The sequence below is a fragment of the Globicephala melas genome, chromosome 2, assembly GCF_963455315.2.
Source record: "Globicephala melas chromosome 2, mGloMel1.2, whole genome shotgun sequence".
NCBI classification, from domain to species: Eukaryota; Metazoa; Chordata; class Mammalia; order Artiodactyla; family Delphinidae; genus Globicephala; species Globicephala melas.
Genome location: NC_083315.2, coordinates 94,895,304 through 94,914,014, shown reverse-complemented (window position 1 = coordinate 94,914,014; position 18,711 = coordinate 94,895,304).

Genomic DNA, 18,711 nt, shown 5'->3' with positions numbered 1-18,711 from the left:
GGGCGAGTAGAGGCCTCTGCAGTGTCTCTAAGCGAGAGAGTGGATCATTTCTTCAGGTTCAGAGGTTTTAGAAGAGTTCGGGAATTAATTCAAGTGTTTGGGAGAAATCAACCCAGATATTCCATCCCATGGGTCAGGATTCATTTCCCCCAACCAACTTCCTGATTTTGGTATAACAAACCTGCCTTGACTGGGAGTTTTAACCTTCACTGGAGTTTGGGCTATACTTCCTATTAAGGTCTGGGCCTTAACTTTCCTTGTCCTCCATCTTCAGGCGAGGAAACCCTCATCATTTGCTTTTACGGAGAGCCTCTGGCTTTGTCACTTGGTTTTCAACTGCCTGGTAAATGCTCTTGGCCATACTCTGAGCTATATTCTTTTTGTGGAACTTCAACACAGTGTAGCAACAGGCATCCTCTTTCACTGCCCTCAAGGTTACTCTTTCCCCAATACTTTTCTAACACCAAATACATAACACGAGCTCTTGCATTCCCATCCATCTATGCACTAGCCTATTTCACCACAGGACAGTGTTAGCGATTGCATCAGAGGCCATCTGTAGTCCAGCCACCCCAGCAGGATGGCGAATGATCCAGCTCCTACACATAATTCCATTGCCTGCTTCCTTGGGCCACTCCTGGCACCAATGTTTCCAGGCTGGGCTCTCTGGGAAGCTGACTCTAAGATGGAGTTTAGCGCGCAGGATGTTTATTAGGGAGTGCCCCTGGGACCCATATCCGTAGAAGGAAAGAGAAGACGGCAGGATTGGGTAGTGGAAAAAGTCATTTAAAATTTTATACTACGAGAATTACACTATCGTTGTAGAAAACATAGAAAATAAAGAGAAGAAAAATGAAGCAAAAATCTACCACAATCCTAACACTGCTAATCTTTTGTTTGAGGAATACATTTTATACATTCTTAGATAAATGCGTACATAATTCCTTATTTAAAATGGTTTTCACACTGTACATAATATCTCATAATCTGATTTTTCTCCATCATCTATTATGAACACTTTTCTGTGACAGTGAATATAAATATATTGTCATCTTAACGGTGGCAGAGAGAGGCTTACACACCCTGTGCGAGGTTGGACGATGCATGTCTAAGAGGGCAGATTCGGGCCAGCTTGCCAGGGTGCCAAGGTTAGCTCCACATCCAGCAGCTTTATAACCCAGGATGAGTTAGCGAGCCTCTGCACTTGAACTTCATCATCTTTAAAATGCTGACAGTGATTGTAGTGCCTATTTGTTGGGAGGATTAGATGAGTTAATATACGCAAAGTGTTGAGAACAGAGCCTGGCATTCGGTAAGTGCAATGTAGGTGGTGTTATTAGTGCTTTGTACGAAACACCATTGTTTATTTCACCGAAGTCCCTACTTTCTGACATTTACTCGGATAAAAATAATGTCATGATGAATACCTTTCTGCTCAGGGGGAGGGTCAGGGGCACGTATTTGCCTATTTCCCTCAGATAAATTCCTAGAATTAAAATTGCTACGTTAAAAGACAAGTGCATTTAAAAAAAATTGATTTTTGTTGCCAGATAAGCCAATCAGAAAGTTGCAGCAATTTCCAGAACCAGCACTAGTGTATGAGAGTGTCCATTTCCTCAGACCGTTTCCATCACAACTATTACCACCCATGGAAAGCTTGGTCAGTCTGCTCGGTGGAAAATGAGGTTTCAATTTATATTTAATTACTAGAGAGGATGAATTTTTTTCATAGTTCTATTTGCCAATTCTACTTCTCTTGTAACTGTCTACTTATAGCCTTTGCCTATTTTTCCAGAGAGTTTTACTTTTTCTTTATGAGTTTGAAAGAACTCTTTACCTCTTAAGGATACTCTAAAAATTTTGTTAAGTCTTAAATATAAAACTGGTTTATGAAACTAGAATGTTAACACTGAAGTTTGAGTTAGGTATTAAAGCTATGTTTGGTATGAAAGAGATCAGTTGGTTTCTAGAAACCCTTCTGAGGTGGACTAGTGAATCTGGGCAAAACGGCGAATGAGTGTTCTTCCCACTCTTTTTACATTTTTTTTTCCTGTAAGTATGAAATTATATCAGAATAAGAAGTTCCCCCAGGGGCTTCCCTGGTGGCACAGCGGTTAAGAATCCGCCCGCCAATGCAGGGGACACGGGTTCGAGCCCTGGTCCGGGAAGATCCCACATGCTGTGGAGCAACTAAGCCCGTGCACCACAGCTACTGAGCCTGCGCTCTAGAGCCCACGTGCCACAACTACTAAAGCCCTTGCGCCTAGAGCCCATGCTCCGCAACAGGAGAAGCCACCGCAGTGAGAAGCTCACGCACCGCGACAAAGAGTAGCCCGTGCTCGCTGCAACTAGAGAAAGCCTGTGCGCAGCAACAAAAAACGCAACGCAGCCAAAAAAAAAAAAAAAAAAAAACCAAAACAATAAATAAATAAATAAATTTTTTAAAAAAAGAAGTTCCCCCAAAATACATAACTGAAAAGAAAGCTGGCTGGGGGGTTACTGGTGCCTGGTTTAGCCCAACCACGAAATACCTGACTGCTCTCCTTCATTATGTGTGTGGCAGCTATAAAAAGACCACACGGTCATCTCTGCGGCGAGGCTGAGATAACAGAATGTGAGTTGGTCCTGCTGAGTTCAGCTGCCTGCAGCTCTGCCCTTCCCCGGCCTGACCTGGGTCTGCTGGAAAAATCATACCCTCTGCTCTGTTGTCACGTGCTCAGTACCTGGCTTGGAATGGTAAGAAAAGGTAACCTCACCTAGCCTCTTGGGTTAGGGAGTCTCCCTTTCTCCCCACTGGTCTCAGGAGGATTGGAGATGGCAATGCAGCTTGCTTGTGCTTTCTCTATCCTCACAAGTCTGTGCTTCTCATGCAAGGCCCACTTACTTAGAGGAAAAGGATCTCACTCTTACTTCCATCCCTGCAACTAGAAAGCATGGTATGGTCCTCAGTCAGACGAACGTATGTTCTAGGTTATACTGCAGAAAAAAATTATCGACCCCCCCATCTCTTTGGCTTAATTCAATAAAGATTCATGCTACCTACCCACTGTGAGCAGTGAAGGTTTCGGGTGAAGCATGGGGATTAGTGAGGGCTCTGCTTCACAGAGTCACTCAGGGATCTCAGGCTAACAAAGGCTCGAGCATCTGTCATGTCACCAGCTACCACAGCAAAGGGAGAGAAGCATGGAGAAATTACACTTGCTTTTCTCTGCTTTGGCTGTAAAGTGTCACATATGGTTTCCACTCACATCCCATTGCCCTGAACCAGTCACAAGGCCCCACCAACCTGCAAAGTGGCTGGAGCATGTGCAAAAGCCCATAGAACGTGGGGTGAGCTTTCTGTCTCTGCCCACTCCCAGCATTAGCCTCTTGACGCTTCCTCCCAGCATTGCAATTTAACTATTTATAATATTTTGTTCAATGTCTGTCTTGCTAGACTTGGAGTTTTTTTGGGGGGTTGGCACTCTGTCTTTTCTGTTCACCATTGCATTCTTCATGCCCAGCCAGGTATGCCGCACGAAGAACAGCAACAGAACTGGGACCTTTGATGCCATCTAGTGGCAGCACACATATATTACAGGAGTTGTTACTTCGATGTACAGACCTCTGCCTTCAATTCTCTTTTGCGGGGCGGGGGGGCGGTGCAAGTGGGAGCGTGGGGAGGTGGAACAAGAGTGTTAGAAAAGGAGAGATGTTTCAAGATTTCAGTAGACAAATGCCCTAGAATGAGAATCTCCTGACGTCACCTGGTAGTTATCCTATCAGCTCTGCCCCCATCCCAGTTTTACCCCTTCCCCAGTTTGGCTGGTAAAAGAGCTTTTGGGTTTCAGAGTTGGAAGGCGACAAAATGAGTTAAAATTCCATAAAATGCATAATTCTTTTTACAAATAAAAAAGTTAAAACCTACCTATAGCTGCTAAATCAGTTGCAAAATAAACTGGTTTACTGGTCTATCTCAATGCTGGCCTGCCCATCTTCAGCACCTGGGATGGAAAACAGACAAAGCTAGTGACCTTTTCCCTGCCCTCTGGTACATCACTTCTTCAGGATCCATGTTCCAGTGGCTTCTGTCAAAGCTGAAAACGTTCAAGGCAAAGAGCCATGTTAAGGTTTCTAAAAAATTATCTGGCTCCAATTATCTGGCTTCTTGAGGTTTCTGAGAAGTGTCAGGGCTAGCTCTGGCTGCCAACTGCTGCGCCGGATGACTAATGACCCCGTGTGCGGGGCAGACAAAGGGTTTAAAAAGCAAAGCTCAATTGAAGTTAATCATGGAAGACAGGAAAACTTGGAGGACAGTGATGGAAGGAGTGCATTCGTGTGGTTTCTGTGCTGTCACCCTTTATCCAGAGACTCCGGGCTCTTCTGTGTAAGTGGCCCCTTGCTCTCTGGAATCCATTATCTCCCTAGGATGCCCCATTATATGCTTGGTGAGATGGAAACCATGGTGCCTTGCTGCTGGCTCTGGGGAGGAGGAAGCTGGGGCCGACAGCATTTCCCAGAAAATAAGAAACAAAACTAAACTTAGTTAACAATGAAGAAAGAAAGAGGAGGCAGGGTGTTCTTCTTTTTTTTTTTGATTGCGCTGGGTCTTAGTTGCGGCTCATGGGCTCCTGAGTTGCGGCATGCGAACACTCAGTTGCAGCATGCATGTGGGAATCTAGTTCCCTGACCAGGGATCGAACCTGGGCCCCCTGCATTGGGAGCGTGAAGTCTTAGCCACTGCACCACCAGGGAAGTCCCCAGGGTGTCCTTTTGACCGTAGAGCAGGCTGGGAGGTTTGCTTTGTTTATAAGAAACTGATTAACTGAATGTGGATAAGTTGATGAAGGAAGAATTAAAATATATATGCTTAACAAATACCACTTGTAGACATAATAAAGAAAAAACAATGAGAGAAAGTTCACAGAAGTGACAGACTTTCTTTATGAAGGACGATCTTGAATTTTTAATTAATAATAACATATTTATTGGGCACTTGGTAGGTGCCAGGTATCAGGCAAAGTGCTTCTATGTGGTTTATCCCTCAATTCTCATGGGTACTCACTCTGTGAGGTAGATGTTGCTATGATCTCCGTCTTACAGAGGAGACATGGGCTCAACAAGATTCCATAACTTGCCCCAAATCACGCAGTTAGACCAGCATTCCACTCTCTCTCCAAAGCCCTGGCTTTCACAGCAGGTTTATACAGCTGCCACTCTGTCCTTTTCTGTCCCCTGAATCCTAGCTCCTAGCATCACTAGTATTCCTACTGACTCATTTTGTCTCTCAATGCTGCCTTTCCTGCATGACCTCCTTTCTTCCTTGCCTAAGGAAGAGCCATAATCAACATCATCAAAATACATTTATTCTGCTATGCTGGGGACAGGGGATGTAGCCATGTGTTAAGGAGGGGCCCTCTGTCCCCAGAAGTGATATATTTGTCAAACCAAGGTTTTGCATGGCTGGTTCTTCTGTCCCTTGATTGCCCTCCCTCCCCTCCCCGCAACCATCTTATCTTGGTCCCACCCACACTTCAAAACTCTGAGCTCAGAGGAACCCAGAGAGAACAGCCAGAGGCCCCCGAGCCACTCTTTCCTGTGAGAGGGTTCTTAGAATTCTTCAAAGGGTTTACCCAGGGTTACAGAGTTACAAGTATCACTGAGGAGCTAAACACCACATTGAAGTGTATATTCTTCAATGAAATGCTTTAAACTGGTTGAAACTCAGTTTTCTGAAGATTAATTATTCTTTTTTGATTTGACGTGGACAGGGAAAGTATCAAAGGCAGAGTGAAAAAGATCAGGTGGGCTCTGAATTTTCTTTCTTGCTGTGTGAATAAATGTTTGCACCTACAAATATAAGACCGACCAAAGGTGGCAGAAACTTCTCTGCAAAACTGTGGGAGAGTGTGCAGTGTGAGGCAGTGCAGCATGAGGGGGCCCTGAGCAGGGCCATGGCGGGTGGGTGGGGCTCAGAGGTCTCTGTATTTTTTAGTACAGGTAAGTGTGCCTGGCTCGCTGTCTTCTTGGACTCAAGCATTGGGTCACTGTTAGGGACAGAGTTCAGGACCTGAAGCTGGAAGATTAGGGCACAGGTTTTGCTTTGTCACTGATGACCTAAGAGCCTAAGCATGCCATTTAACTTCTCTGCTTGAGTTTCCTTACCTCTACAATGGGGGTGATAGCGCTATTATCCTGTCTCATGGGTTTTGTTAATTAACTAAAATCAACCAAAAGTAGTAAATTATTTTGAAATACTCTGGTTAAAGGTCTAAGTAATAAGCAGATCTGATCACATGGAAACTCTGTTTAAAAATCTACTGTGTTCTTGGATTGGAGGAATCCATATTGTTAAAATGAACATACTACCCAAGATAATCTATAGATTCAATGCAATCCCTATCAAAATACCAATGGCAGTTTCCACAGAACTAGAACAAATAGTTTTAAAATTTCCATCGAAACACAAAAGCCCTGAATAGCCAAAACAATTTTGAGAAAGGAGAATGGAGCTGGAAGAATCAGGGTCCCTGACTTCCAACTATGCTACAAAGCTACAGTCATCAAAACAGTATGGTACTGCCACAAAAACAGACACATAGATCAATGGAACAGAATTTAAAGTCCAGAAATAAACCCATGCACTTACCATCAATTAATCTATGACAAAGGACGCAAGAATATACAATGGAGAAAAGACAGTCTCTTCAATAAGTGGTGCTGGGAAAACTGGACAGCTACATGTAAAAGAATAATGTTAGAACATTCTCTAACACCGTATACAAAAATAAACTCAAAATGGATTAAAGACCTAAATGTAAGACCTGATACTATAAAACTCTTAAAGGAAAACATGGGCAGAACACTCTTTGACATAAATCTCAGCAATATTTTTTTTGGATCTGTCTTCTAGAGTAATGGAAAGAAAAGCAAAAATAAACAAATGGGACCTAATTAAACTTAAAAGCTTTTGCACAGAAAAGGAAACTATAAACAAAGTGAAAAGACAACCTATGGACCGGGAGAAAATATTTGCAAATGATGTGGCCGACAAGGGATTAATTTCCATAATATACAAACAACTCAATATGAAAAAACAAACAACCCAATCAAAAAATGGGCAGAAGACCTAAATAGACATTTTCCTAAGGAAGATATACAGATGGCCAAAAAGAACATGAAAAGATGTTCAATATTGCTAATTATTAAAGAAATGTGAATTAAAACTACAATGAGATATCACCTCATGCCATTTGGAATGGCCATCATCAAAAAGTCTACAAATAATAAATGCTGGAGAGGGTGTGGAGAAAAGGGACCCCTCCTACATGGTTGGTGGGAATGTAAATTGGTGCAGCCACTATGGAGAACAGTACGGAGGTTCCTTAAAGAATTAAAAATAGAGTCACCATATGATCCGGCAATCCCACTCCTGAGCATATATCTGGAAAGAGTGAAAACCCTAATTTGAAAAGGTACATGCACCCCAATGTTCAATGCAGCACTAATAATAGCCAAGACATGGAAACAACCTACATGTCCATCGACAGATGAATGGATAAAGATGTGGTATATACACACATATATATATGTATATATATATATATATAGATAGATAGATAGATAGATAAAGATATAGGGGGGAGGGGGAGAGGGAGAGGGAGAGGGAGGGAGAGGGAGAGAGAATGGAATATTACTCAGCCATAAAAAAGAATGAAATAATGCCATTTGCAGTAACATGGTTGGACCTAGAAATTATCATACTAAGTCAGACATATATCATATGTCTGACAAATACAAATATTTGTACTTGTATACAAACACAAATATCATATGATATCACTTACATGTGGAATCTAGAAAGTAATACAAATGAACTTATTTACAAAACAGAAATAGACTCACAGACATTGAAAACAAACTTATGGTCACCAAAGGGGAAAGAGGAGGAGGGATTAATTTGGAATTAACGTATACATACTACTATATGTAAAACAGATAAACAACAAGGACGTACTGTATAGCACAGGGAACTATATTCAATACCTTGTAATAACCTATAATCGAAAAGAATCTGAAAAACAATATATATAAACTGAATCACTGTGCTGTACACCTGAAACTAATACAACATTTTACAATCAACTATAATTCAATTAAAAAAAAAATCTGTGGCTCACAGGAGAGTGCTGTCTTTCAGCTTGGCAGACCAGTCCCTCCACTCCCTATATGGTTGCCCCTCGGTATCCATGGGGGATTGGTCCCAGGAGCCCCACGGCTACCAAAATCTGTGGATGCTCGAGTCTCCTATAAAAATGGTGTAGTATTTGCATATAAACCTAAGCACACCCTCCCGTGTACTTTAAATCATCTCTAGATTGCTTATCATACCTAATACAATGTAAATGCCATGCAAATAGCGCCAGTGCAAATTCAAGTTTGCTTTTTGGAAGTTTCTGGAATTGTTTTTTCAAATATCTTCAGTTCTAGTTGGTTGAATCCACGCATGCAAAACTTGTGGATATGGAGGCCCAATTGTACTCCCACTACACACACCTGTCTGGAGATCTTAATCAAACACGCTTCTTTGTACTTCTGTACCGGCCATTTCCTTCGCCTGTGATGCCCTAACTTTTCTTGTTTGCCCTGGAGCTTGACATTAACCAATGTCCATGCATACCTCCCTCCCCAGACACCAGAATTCTTCCTTTATAAGCTGAATGAACTTGCACAAATTATTTAGCTTATCTGAGCTTCAATTTCCTCATCTCCAAATTGGGACTAATAATAATGCCTAGTGGTGTAGCAAGAGGTCCTGGGGGAAGTGAGAGGAAGCACCGCTGTTACCCCAGATATGACTGTCGTTGAGACTCGGATGAGAGGCCGTTAGAGGAAGCAGTGGGAAAGCTGGGTCTGTTCAAGTGCATTTGAAACATCTGTGGTCAGAACAAGAGACAAAAAGAGGAGATGGTCCAAAGACAGGGCCTTTTAAAAAATGTGCTCCCTCTCCTGGGTGGTAGCACCTGCCTGTGCTTCTGATGTAATTTCCAGACCAGCTGGTGGGAGGGCTAAGGAAAGTTCACGCAGCATCTGGCACAGGGCTGGACATACAGAGCTCCAGAAACATTCGTTATGACTATTATTTAATTGTTTCATCAATGCTCCCATAGTGCTTTATGCATAAATTACATCATTTATTTGGGGGAAACTGCTGACCTGCTTTGCACCTCAATGTCCTCACCTGTAAGATGGGAATGGGAACACTGCTCGCCTTTGGTGGTAAGAAGCCAACCTGAGATAATATGTGAAAGCTCTCTGAACATTAAGCACCCAAAAGATACAGCTGTTATAGTCATTTGTTGTGAGGAAGTCAAGCAACACGTAAGAGTAGCTGGGCCTCATAAACATCAGGTAAATTCAGGTGTGTTTCGGAAGAACAAATATGTTAGGTCTCCCTCTAGTGAGGATCCGGAGAAGTGCAGCCAGTGCCCCACCCCGGCCTGTGACTTGTGGGCATCCGCTGGATCGCCGATTTAGGACACAGCTGCAAGGGGCCTTTGAGCTGGGAGTTTCCCAGGCTTTGCTCACCTCCTGGGTTGGACTAGGAGATTTATGGAGAGACAGGTGGATTTCAAATGTAAAGGTCGTGAAAAACGTTATACATCATACGCCCTGGGACAGGCCAGGGGTGGTGCTAGCTTCCCCTCTTTACTGTGAAATGCTTGTGGATGGGAGACTCTGGGAGAGATTCCTTTCCCAAAGACCATCCCAAGTAAGAGTGAAGGTGTGGGTCACTGTATTCAGTCAACCCCCTTCAGTGACCCAGAGTTAGTCTGGGTAACAAATACTGGCCAGAAAGAAGAGATGTCAGGGATTGTGTTGACATCTAACTTAAAATATACATGTGGATTAAGGGAATGGGCTGAGGATTGGGGGGAATGCAAGCCTCAACCAAAGTCCTTTTGGGTTCTCAGGCCCCCTCTGTGGCTCACCACCTTTCCACAAGTCTGCCCTTTGATGTCCCTCTTTTTGAACCCCTTCCCTCCGGAAGCAACCCTGGGAGAAGGAAACCCAAGGAGGCAGGTGGAGAAAGTCAGGCCAGGCCATCAGGCTGCAGAGTGGAGAGAAGATAAAGGGAAGGTCTTCTTCCTTCTCGCAGGAAGCTGTGGCTCGAGGAGCTGTGGAGGCGGTAAGGCTGGACCCGTGCTTACTGGCAATCGTCTCTATCAGTCTCCGTCTTGGCCACCTTTTGCATCTGCAGTCCAGCCCAGGCAAGGGCCTGAAGGGAGGAGGGGTGAGAAGGAATTTTCTTCTCAGACGTGGGTTGGGGGGCTCTAAGTAAGAAGGTAAACTCTGCTTTCTTCCTCCAAAGAGCTCAGTAGGATTTGACCTGATTTTCAAGCATACACGCAAAGAACCAGAGCAATCTTACCTCAGGGCTTGGGACATTCTAAACACAGGGGGAGGCACTGTGGGAGATCAATTCCATGCTGGTCTTTCTTGGTCCAAGGTGGGAAAGTGCTGGGGCATGGGGATGTTCCATATCATGGGGTCATGTGGAAGCAAGAAGGGAGGGAGGAGGTCTGTTACTGCCAAAGCAAGCGAAGAGAAAGAAGTGTCTACTCTAGAAGCAGGTTACTCTTCAAGGAGGCAAGGACACACTTCGATAGGGTTTCCCATGAGGATGCAGGCTGGAGAAGCAGGGCAGAAAATGCAAACTTGGTTGCCTTGCGGTATTGTTTAGATGAGTGTGTCTTGCACTTTGGAGCTTCACAAACCCCATGTTAGGGAAAGCCACTGCAAGGGGAGGCTGTAAGACTTTCCATCAGGCAGCAACTTCAACACCCAGCAAAGTGTAAAAAGCATGCAGCAGCCTCCCCTTATCCACGGGGATATGTTCCAAGACCCCCAGTGGACGCCTGAAACCATGCATAGCACCAAACCCTATACGCATACCTATGATAGAGTTTAATTTATAAATTAGGCACAGTAGGAGATTAACAACAACAATAAAATACAATTAAAACAAAATACTGTAATAAAAGTATGTGAACGTGGTCTCTCTCTAAATACCTTACTGTACAAATGTTAACACCTTTTCCATCTTAACTAAGCACTTATCACACACCGTGGCTGTAATTTTTGCAGTTTGAGGTGCGACAGCAAAACTAGCACGAATTTCTTTTTCCTTCTTCACAACTTTATGGATAGAAGATTCATTCTTACTGCAGATCAACCTTAGCATATGACTTTTTTTTTTCTTTCCTTATTAAACCAAGGACTTTCAACTTTTCTCTTAAAGGAAGCACTTTACGGCTTCTCTTTGGCTTATCCGAATTGCCAGCATCACTCCTCTTGCATTTTGGGGCTGTTATTAAGCAAAATAAGGGTGACTTGAACACAAGCCCCATGATACCAGGACAGTCAGATACCGCAGGCAGCTACCATGTCACTAATGGGCGGCATGCGCTGACATCCCTGACAGGACTGAGGAGGGTGGCACAAGATTTCATCACGCTACTCAGAATGTTGCACAATTGAAAACTTACGAGTTGTTTATTTCTGAAACTTTCCATTTAATATTTTTGGACTGTGGTTGACCACGGGTAGCTGAAACTGCAGAAAGTGAAACCATGGATAATGGGGGACTATGGTATTTTACTCATGTGAATGTACATGTGAAACCACTGTGGGAAAATTATGTGTGAGAAAATAGTACGCACCAAGTGGATGTGTTCTAAAGTCAAGAAGAGTGGACTGGTAACTGCAGACCAAGAGCTCCGTCCCCTCGGGAGCCTGAACACGCACGCAGGCGTCGTTCCCACTCCAGACACCCTTGTCCCTGAGCATCAGAGCATTTATACCACTTGTATAGAGTGTGCTCATCACTGCTCTTGACAGAGCCTCCAAATTACACCTTCTGTAATTCTGTTACTCTTTTTGCGCCACCAAGTCTTATGCTCTGCAGTAACCTAAGGCAATTAGCTTCATCAGGGAGACACTAGCCTTGACTCTCTTCTCTTTTCAGATGCTGAAACTGCCTGATCAGATGCTCTGTTCCTATCACCCTTCGGGCAGTTGCTTAGTACTGCTGTGGAAATTTCTAGCCATCTCAACTCTGCAGGTGAGTGGAAACAAGCCCCCCTCCTTACGCTGCCTGTAGGGAGAGGGTCCAAGAACCACCGCAGAAGCACTTGTATATCTGGCGACTGTTTTTCACTGGAGCTTTGATTATTTTATAGTGACCAAATAGTAAAGGGGCCTTTCTAATGTTTAACTTGGGTGCCCTGAATGGAAAAGTTACTGGAGACTCAATTCGGTCGAACACCTGGTTAGACTCATTAGTCACTGAGATTATGGGCTACATGAGTAGATTTACTAGACATTAACCAAACTCCAAGACAATCCAGATTTCTTATTTTAGCTATGAATTTCAAGAATTTTCCAAACTTCAAACCTGGCCTTTCTTTCCAATTTTATTTCTTTTTTTACACCAGAAGCTGGCAGTTAACCAGATAATAGTCTTCATTTTCAGACAGGGATTCAGATGAATAAGAAAAATACATCAAAAAGATACATTCTAACTTTAGCAAACTACCTTGCATCAGTGGACAACTGTTTAGAAATCCAGTGACCTGATCCAAATAACCTCCCCGTCGCCCCTCGGCCTCTCCTGACTCTTGGCTTCTATTGGCTGCCTTAGCGTTAGATTTGACTTGCCTCCACTCTGCCACTTTCTGTAGGATGGTATCACCTAGGATGCTCTCAGCTGCAAGGAATGAAAAACCCAACTCAACCTTTATTAACTCCCTTAAACAGAAAGTCCAGTGAGAGGGCAGTTCCAAGCAGTGTTTGTGGCCCCCTTAAACTCGACTCCCTAAGAGTTACTTCTCACACTTGGGGTGCTCTCTTGAGCTTCCTGACTTGAGGATGTTCTGAAGGTGCTGTGTCTTTGTTTCCAGAAGTCTTCGTGGAAGCTCTCTGGACATAAGATCTTGCCAAAGGGTCTCCAGCCCCGGCTTGGAGGGCCCTAGTCATTTTACACTTCAGGGCTCTTCTTCCGTGGGGTGGGAATGACCTAACACAGCCTCATGTTTGATCTGGAGTGGCCATTCCTTAGGGCACCCAGCCACCTGGTCCCTCCCTCTATGCCAGAGTCCTGGTCCACTCAGGGGTACCCCTCGGAGTCCCTGACCTTGCTCTCTCCCTCAAGTCCGACTCCTGTGGGGATGGATGCCCAGACCATCCCACACATTCATCTGAATATGACTTTTGACATTCCTGCAACAAATGTCTGTTGGCTGCCAGCTATGTGTCAGGTACCATCTGAGGGCCTGGGAACACATCAGTGAACAAGATGGACAAGAGCCCTGCTTCCATGGAGCTCACACTCCTGTAGGGTGACACGAGGCAGCAAATAAGCAAACCAGATCAGATTTAATGTCAGACGGTGATAAGAAGAATATGAGAGACGGTGGTGGGATAGCAAAGCCTTGGGGTGGCTGGGCTACTTCAGAGAGGGTGTCAGGGAAGGCCTCTCTGAGGGGAGATGGGAGAGCTGAGGCCTGAAGCATCGGAGCGACCCAGCCATGCAGGGAGCTGGGGGAGGAATGTTCCAGACAGAGCGAACGGCAGGAAAGGCCTCCGAGGTGGAAGCAGACTTGGGATGTAGAAGGAACAGCAAGAAGGCTGGTGGGCTGGAGTTAGAGGGGCCAGGCTCCTATCTCCTTCCAAGCACACACGTGGGACTTAATCTCAGGACATGAATGGACACCTGTGTTAAAGGTTCCCAGAAGGTGATGGGACAGTTGAGAAATCTGCCAGATGTTTTATGACCAGAGCCCTGTCTTCCCAGAGCACGTGAGGCTCGCCCCGTGAGAGTGTTGCCTAACTACCTGCCCTAGCTGCCTTTTCGTGGCACCCTGGCTCTAGTTCATTATAAATCTATTGTTTTCTGCAATACTTTATATACGAATCTCTCTATCCCCATGACAATACAGGGGACTTTCCCCCTGTGCTCCGAGAGCCATCTTCCATCCTCAGGTGACAAGAGCTGTGGTGGGACAGCACGTCCTGTACCTGCCTGGATGGTGCACGACATTGCAGACACTCTTAGCCAATGAGTCCTCTCCTGAGCTGAAGATCTTCTGCAGCACTTGACTTTCCTTTTGCTATTGACTTTCTGCTCAAGACAATTAGGCTATGTTCCTGGTAAAGAGACTGGGTCTGTGACCTGGGCTAACCACGGTGAGAAGGGAGACAGGATCTGCCCCACTTCCCAAAAGTCGGGCGGTTGAGATGACGTTGGCAGTTTTCAGGTGGCACAAAACCATGGTGGTGGTGGTGGGGGGCGAGGATCTCCCGTTCTGGTGGGGGGCTACAATCCCTTTTAGGTAAGAGCTTGTCAGATAGATGAACTTTACGACCCCACTGAAGCTGAAATGTGGGGAGTTGGTAGGACATGTGCCCACGCATTGGATATCTCAAGGAGGTGCAGCGTTTTCCAGGGACGTTTCACTAAAAGTAGATCAGGAACAAGAAGGAAATTATGTGCCTTCACTAAGTAGAAGCTACGTCTATCAGTAATCACCAATCAGAGACGGCAGGGGGTCAAATAACCTTGTTCCTTCCGGTAATAAAGCAGCAGCCGAGTTCTCTGTCACACTTGGTTCTTAACGTTCAGTGTGCATGTGATGAGAGACACTGATTATTCTGGTCCTTGTAATGGTGCTTTTTGCGGGAGGGAAGAAGAGAGAGGAAAGCTTTCTCCCAGGCTTAGCTGGAGGCCGATGTCCTTAAACAGAAACCCAGGGGCATACGTACCCTGCAAGAGCTGCTACAGACTACTTCAGGACTGGGGTGGGGCAGGGGCTCTTTAGAGTAAGACTTGTCTTCCAGGCCACAGAGGTGTCATCTGGAGTAGTAATCGCTGACAGGTTTCCTCCCTGCTACCAACTGGTTTTGTATCATTCAGGGCAATCGCCAGTGACTTAGCCCTGAAGAGGGGTGCGGAAGAGATAAAACGAGGAATGTTATGTGTGTGAGGGCATCACCCCCTAAAGGTCTCCCCTGCCAGCAGGTTCTAAGTGGTAGGGGCAGAAGTGACCACCACTGGCATTTTGGGTTTTGTGGTATGAAGAGTCTTTTAAATGAGAGGTACTGAACACCCCTTCCTGGTAGCCATTCCTGCCACTGGAAGCCTGGTTGGCCAGAATGTGGGGACGTGAGGTGGACTCTACCTGCAGGATGCTAGCTGTCAGGGCCTGGCTCCCACATGTGAATTCTAGAGCAGAGAGGACGGCAGAACGCCCTACCAACTCCCTCCCATCTCCAGTCTGGCTGAAAGCAAAGAGCCTGAGGTGATCTTGGCCAAATGCCAGCCTGTGCTTCCTAGAGCCGCCTGAAGACCTCTCTTCTGGTTCATCCGTCACCTTCCCCTTTCATACTGTGGCTCTGGAAGCCCTGCACTCAGCTGGAGGCACGGCTGCTCAGGTGTGCCCCCAGGGGGCCAGCTAGCCCGGGGAGGCCCCTTCCGGCCTGGAAGGAACACAGCGGCAGGACCGCGGGGATGGGCTGATCAGGGAGCCACTCCACCTGGGGCTCTGCTGGGGGCTGTGGCCTCCCAGCTGAGAACTAACCACTGTGCTGACTCACCATGATTGTGGTTGAGAAAAACCCAGCAAGTTGGTGGCTCCCACGAGCTCAGGGGCTGTAAAATATAGGCCAGGGAGCCTCAGCCGGAAAGGGCTTCAGTAAGTGAGAAACCAACCTTTTTTCTGCCCCCTCCACACGTCTCTTTTACGCTATGGAGTTACAAGGGGCCCTAGAGGACCCCAGAGGGCATTTCCCGCTCTTGTCCCTCGGGGGACTGTGAACCAGGTCTGGAAATGGGCTGAAGGACAGGAGCAGCAACCAGGCCTGTGTCCAAGGCTCTCGGGACTTGTCGTTCTTTCTGCTGTGGCCGAACCTGGATCTAGCGGGTTCCTCCATCTCAGTCCTTTGGCGAGCTCCTCAGCTTCCCAGAGAATTGAAATGACCCTCTCCAGAGACCTCCAGCAAACTCCAGACCAGGCTGCAGCCTGCATGATTCAGGGGCGAGGGCCCGGGAGCCAAGGAGGTGAATGGGGTAGGGGTAGGGGTACAGTTCATATTGCATTTTATGTAAATGGTGCCCCCTGAGGTGCCGCAGACAGACGTCCCCCTGTGCTGCCCCCAGCTCAGCTTTCTCCCTAGCCCGAAGCCCCGGATGCTGGCATCTGAAACCAGCACCTAGCACTGTGCCCGGCCCATTAAGGCACTCAATCAAATCTTGTTGAATACATAATGCTATGGTAGGCAGCATAATGGCTACCCAAAGACATTCACATCCTACTCCCCAGGACCTGCAAATATGTTACCTGACTTGGCAAAAGAGGGGTTTTGCAGGTGTGATTAGCGTTGTGGACCTTGAGATAGAGAGATTATCCGGGACGATCGAGTGGGCCCATTCTAATCACAGGAGTCCTTAAACGCAGACAACCTTTCCTGGGTATGCCCAGAGAGAGAATTGCGAGTGTGGAAGAAGGTCAAGGAGAGGGTAATGTGAGAAGGACTTGACGCCCCATTGGTTCTGAGATGTCTGGGGCCACGTGAATGAACAGAGAGCCCTCTAGGAGCTAAGGGTGACCCCAGCTGACAGCCAGCAAGGAAACGGGGACCTCAGTCCCACAACCCCATGTAACTGCCAACACCCGAATAAGTAAAGAAATGGACTCTCCCTTAGAGCCTCCACAAAGGAACAGCCCTGCTGATGCCTCGATTTTAGCCCCGGGAGCCTCGTAGGACTTCCGGCCCACTGAACTATGACATAATATGTTTGTGCTTTAAGCTGTTTACGTTATGGTAATTTGTTATAGCAGCAACAGAAAACTCATGAGAATGGCTACAGAGTGGAATGTGTTTTATAAATGAATATAATTTTCTTGCCTTTGGCACCCCAATTTCCTTGGGAGCAGCCAGTGTTAGAGAAGCCCCTTTGCATGGCTGGCCATGTGCCGGCGGTAGGGAGGGCATCCTTCCTTCTGGTCCTGTACCTTTCTTGGCACATCTGAGTTTACTTCTCTGCTGGTATTGTTGCTGGCATCGCCACCCGCCTGGCCCCTGGGAGAGATGTTGCTAGAGGCTGGCCTTTTCAGGAAGCACATAGGACCTCCTACTGCTTCTCGTACTCTCTGCTGCTTCACAGAGGCAGCCCCTGGCCCCTTACTCCAGGCTGATGGCCCTCACACAGCCCCCATGCGCCTGTTCTTTCCTTCAAGGGTCCTCCCGGGGCTGGCGAGTTGTCTCAGTTTGTAGCTAAGGCCTCCAGATCACGCTGTGTCCGAGCAAACTCACGGCTCTCCTCCATCACACTTCACCCCAGGGAAGCCCGGAAATGACCTCCCACCTGACCACACCTTGCCCTCTCCCCACCTTCTCCCTCCTCATGACCCAGCGGCAGATGTGTCTCTTGTGGCTGCTGCTTAGGGAATTCTAGCTGGGGTGGTGGTGGGGGGAAACGTACGATCTCTCCTCTTAGATGCTTTGTGGGGAGTCCTGCTTATTTCCTCCCTTCCCCCCACCCCGCTTGGGACAGGGCCTGAGGGCTGCTGTTGGTGGTGGTGGTGATGAGAGTGGCAGGGGAGAAGCTACAGGCCCCTTCCTATTAGCTCTTCTTTCAAACCTTTCTCTCCCTCTCCTCCTTAGCCTCTTGTCCAGCTCACACTCCGGCAGGGAGAAAAGTAGAGAAGCTGTTCCTGTTCACATAGCCTGTGATCCCCAGTGGTTATTGACTCACAGCTGGGGCAGCGCCCTCTGAATCTAGCAGGTTTTTTTTTTTTTTTTTTTTTTTTGCGGTACGCGGACCTCTCACTGTTGTGGCCTCTCCCGTTGCGGAGCACAGGCTCCAGACACGCAGGCTCAGCGGCCATGGCTCACGGGCCCAGCCGCTCCGCGGCATGTGGGATCCTCCCAGACCAGGGCACGAACCCGTGTCCCCTGCCTCAGCAGGCGGACTCTCAACCACTGCGCCACCAGGGAAGCCCTGAATCTAGCAGTTTGGTCTAGCCTCGAGTGTCTTCCTTTTGAGCAGTCTTTGTGGGGTTGGGAGCAGAGAAAGAGAAAGAATGAGTAATTTGATTTCTCAGGTTCTTTGTGGTGTCTTAACGTCAGCAGGGCAGCTGCCCACGGCCTCTGTCTCCTCAGGCCCATCTAAGGTCTCAAGGCCTTGCTTCCTATGGGCCTCAGTTTCCCTATTCTAGGCCAGAAGGAATTTGTGGTATAAAAGAAGTCCAGTCCTGATAGAAGATGGTTGAGACTTTCAGCCTTCAGTCTCCTCTGAGCTCATTATTCAGTTTCCTCAGGTCCATGGTGGCCTGTGGGGATGGACCCGTGAAATGCCTGGACTTGCTGTTCTGGAAGCCTCCTTAGGTTTCTGTGGAGACAAGCCCTGGCTCTGATTTATACTTTGGGCCTGTAAAGACTCTTATCAAACTTAGAGTCAGAACTACAAAGACTAAACACAGCCCCTCAAGGTTCCTTTTGTGGTTACCCAGAAGAGGGGAACCGGCCAGTCTTGGGTTACAGACAACCGAGGGCAGTTATTCCAGGTCAGTCACTGCCCCCTGGCCCAGTTCCCCTCCAGCAGGACCTCCGAGAGGTTCCTCTTTGGGTGGTGAGAACGTCACCTTTAGGTGAGATCAACACGGGCAAAAT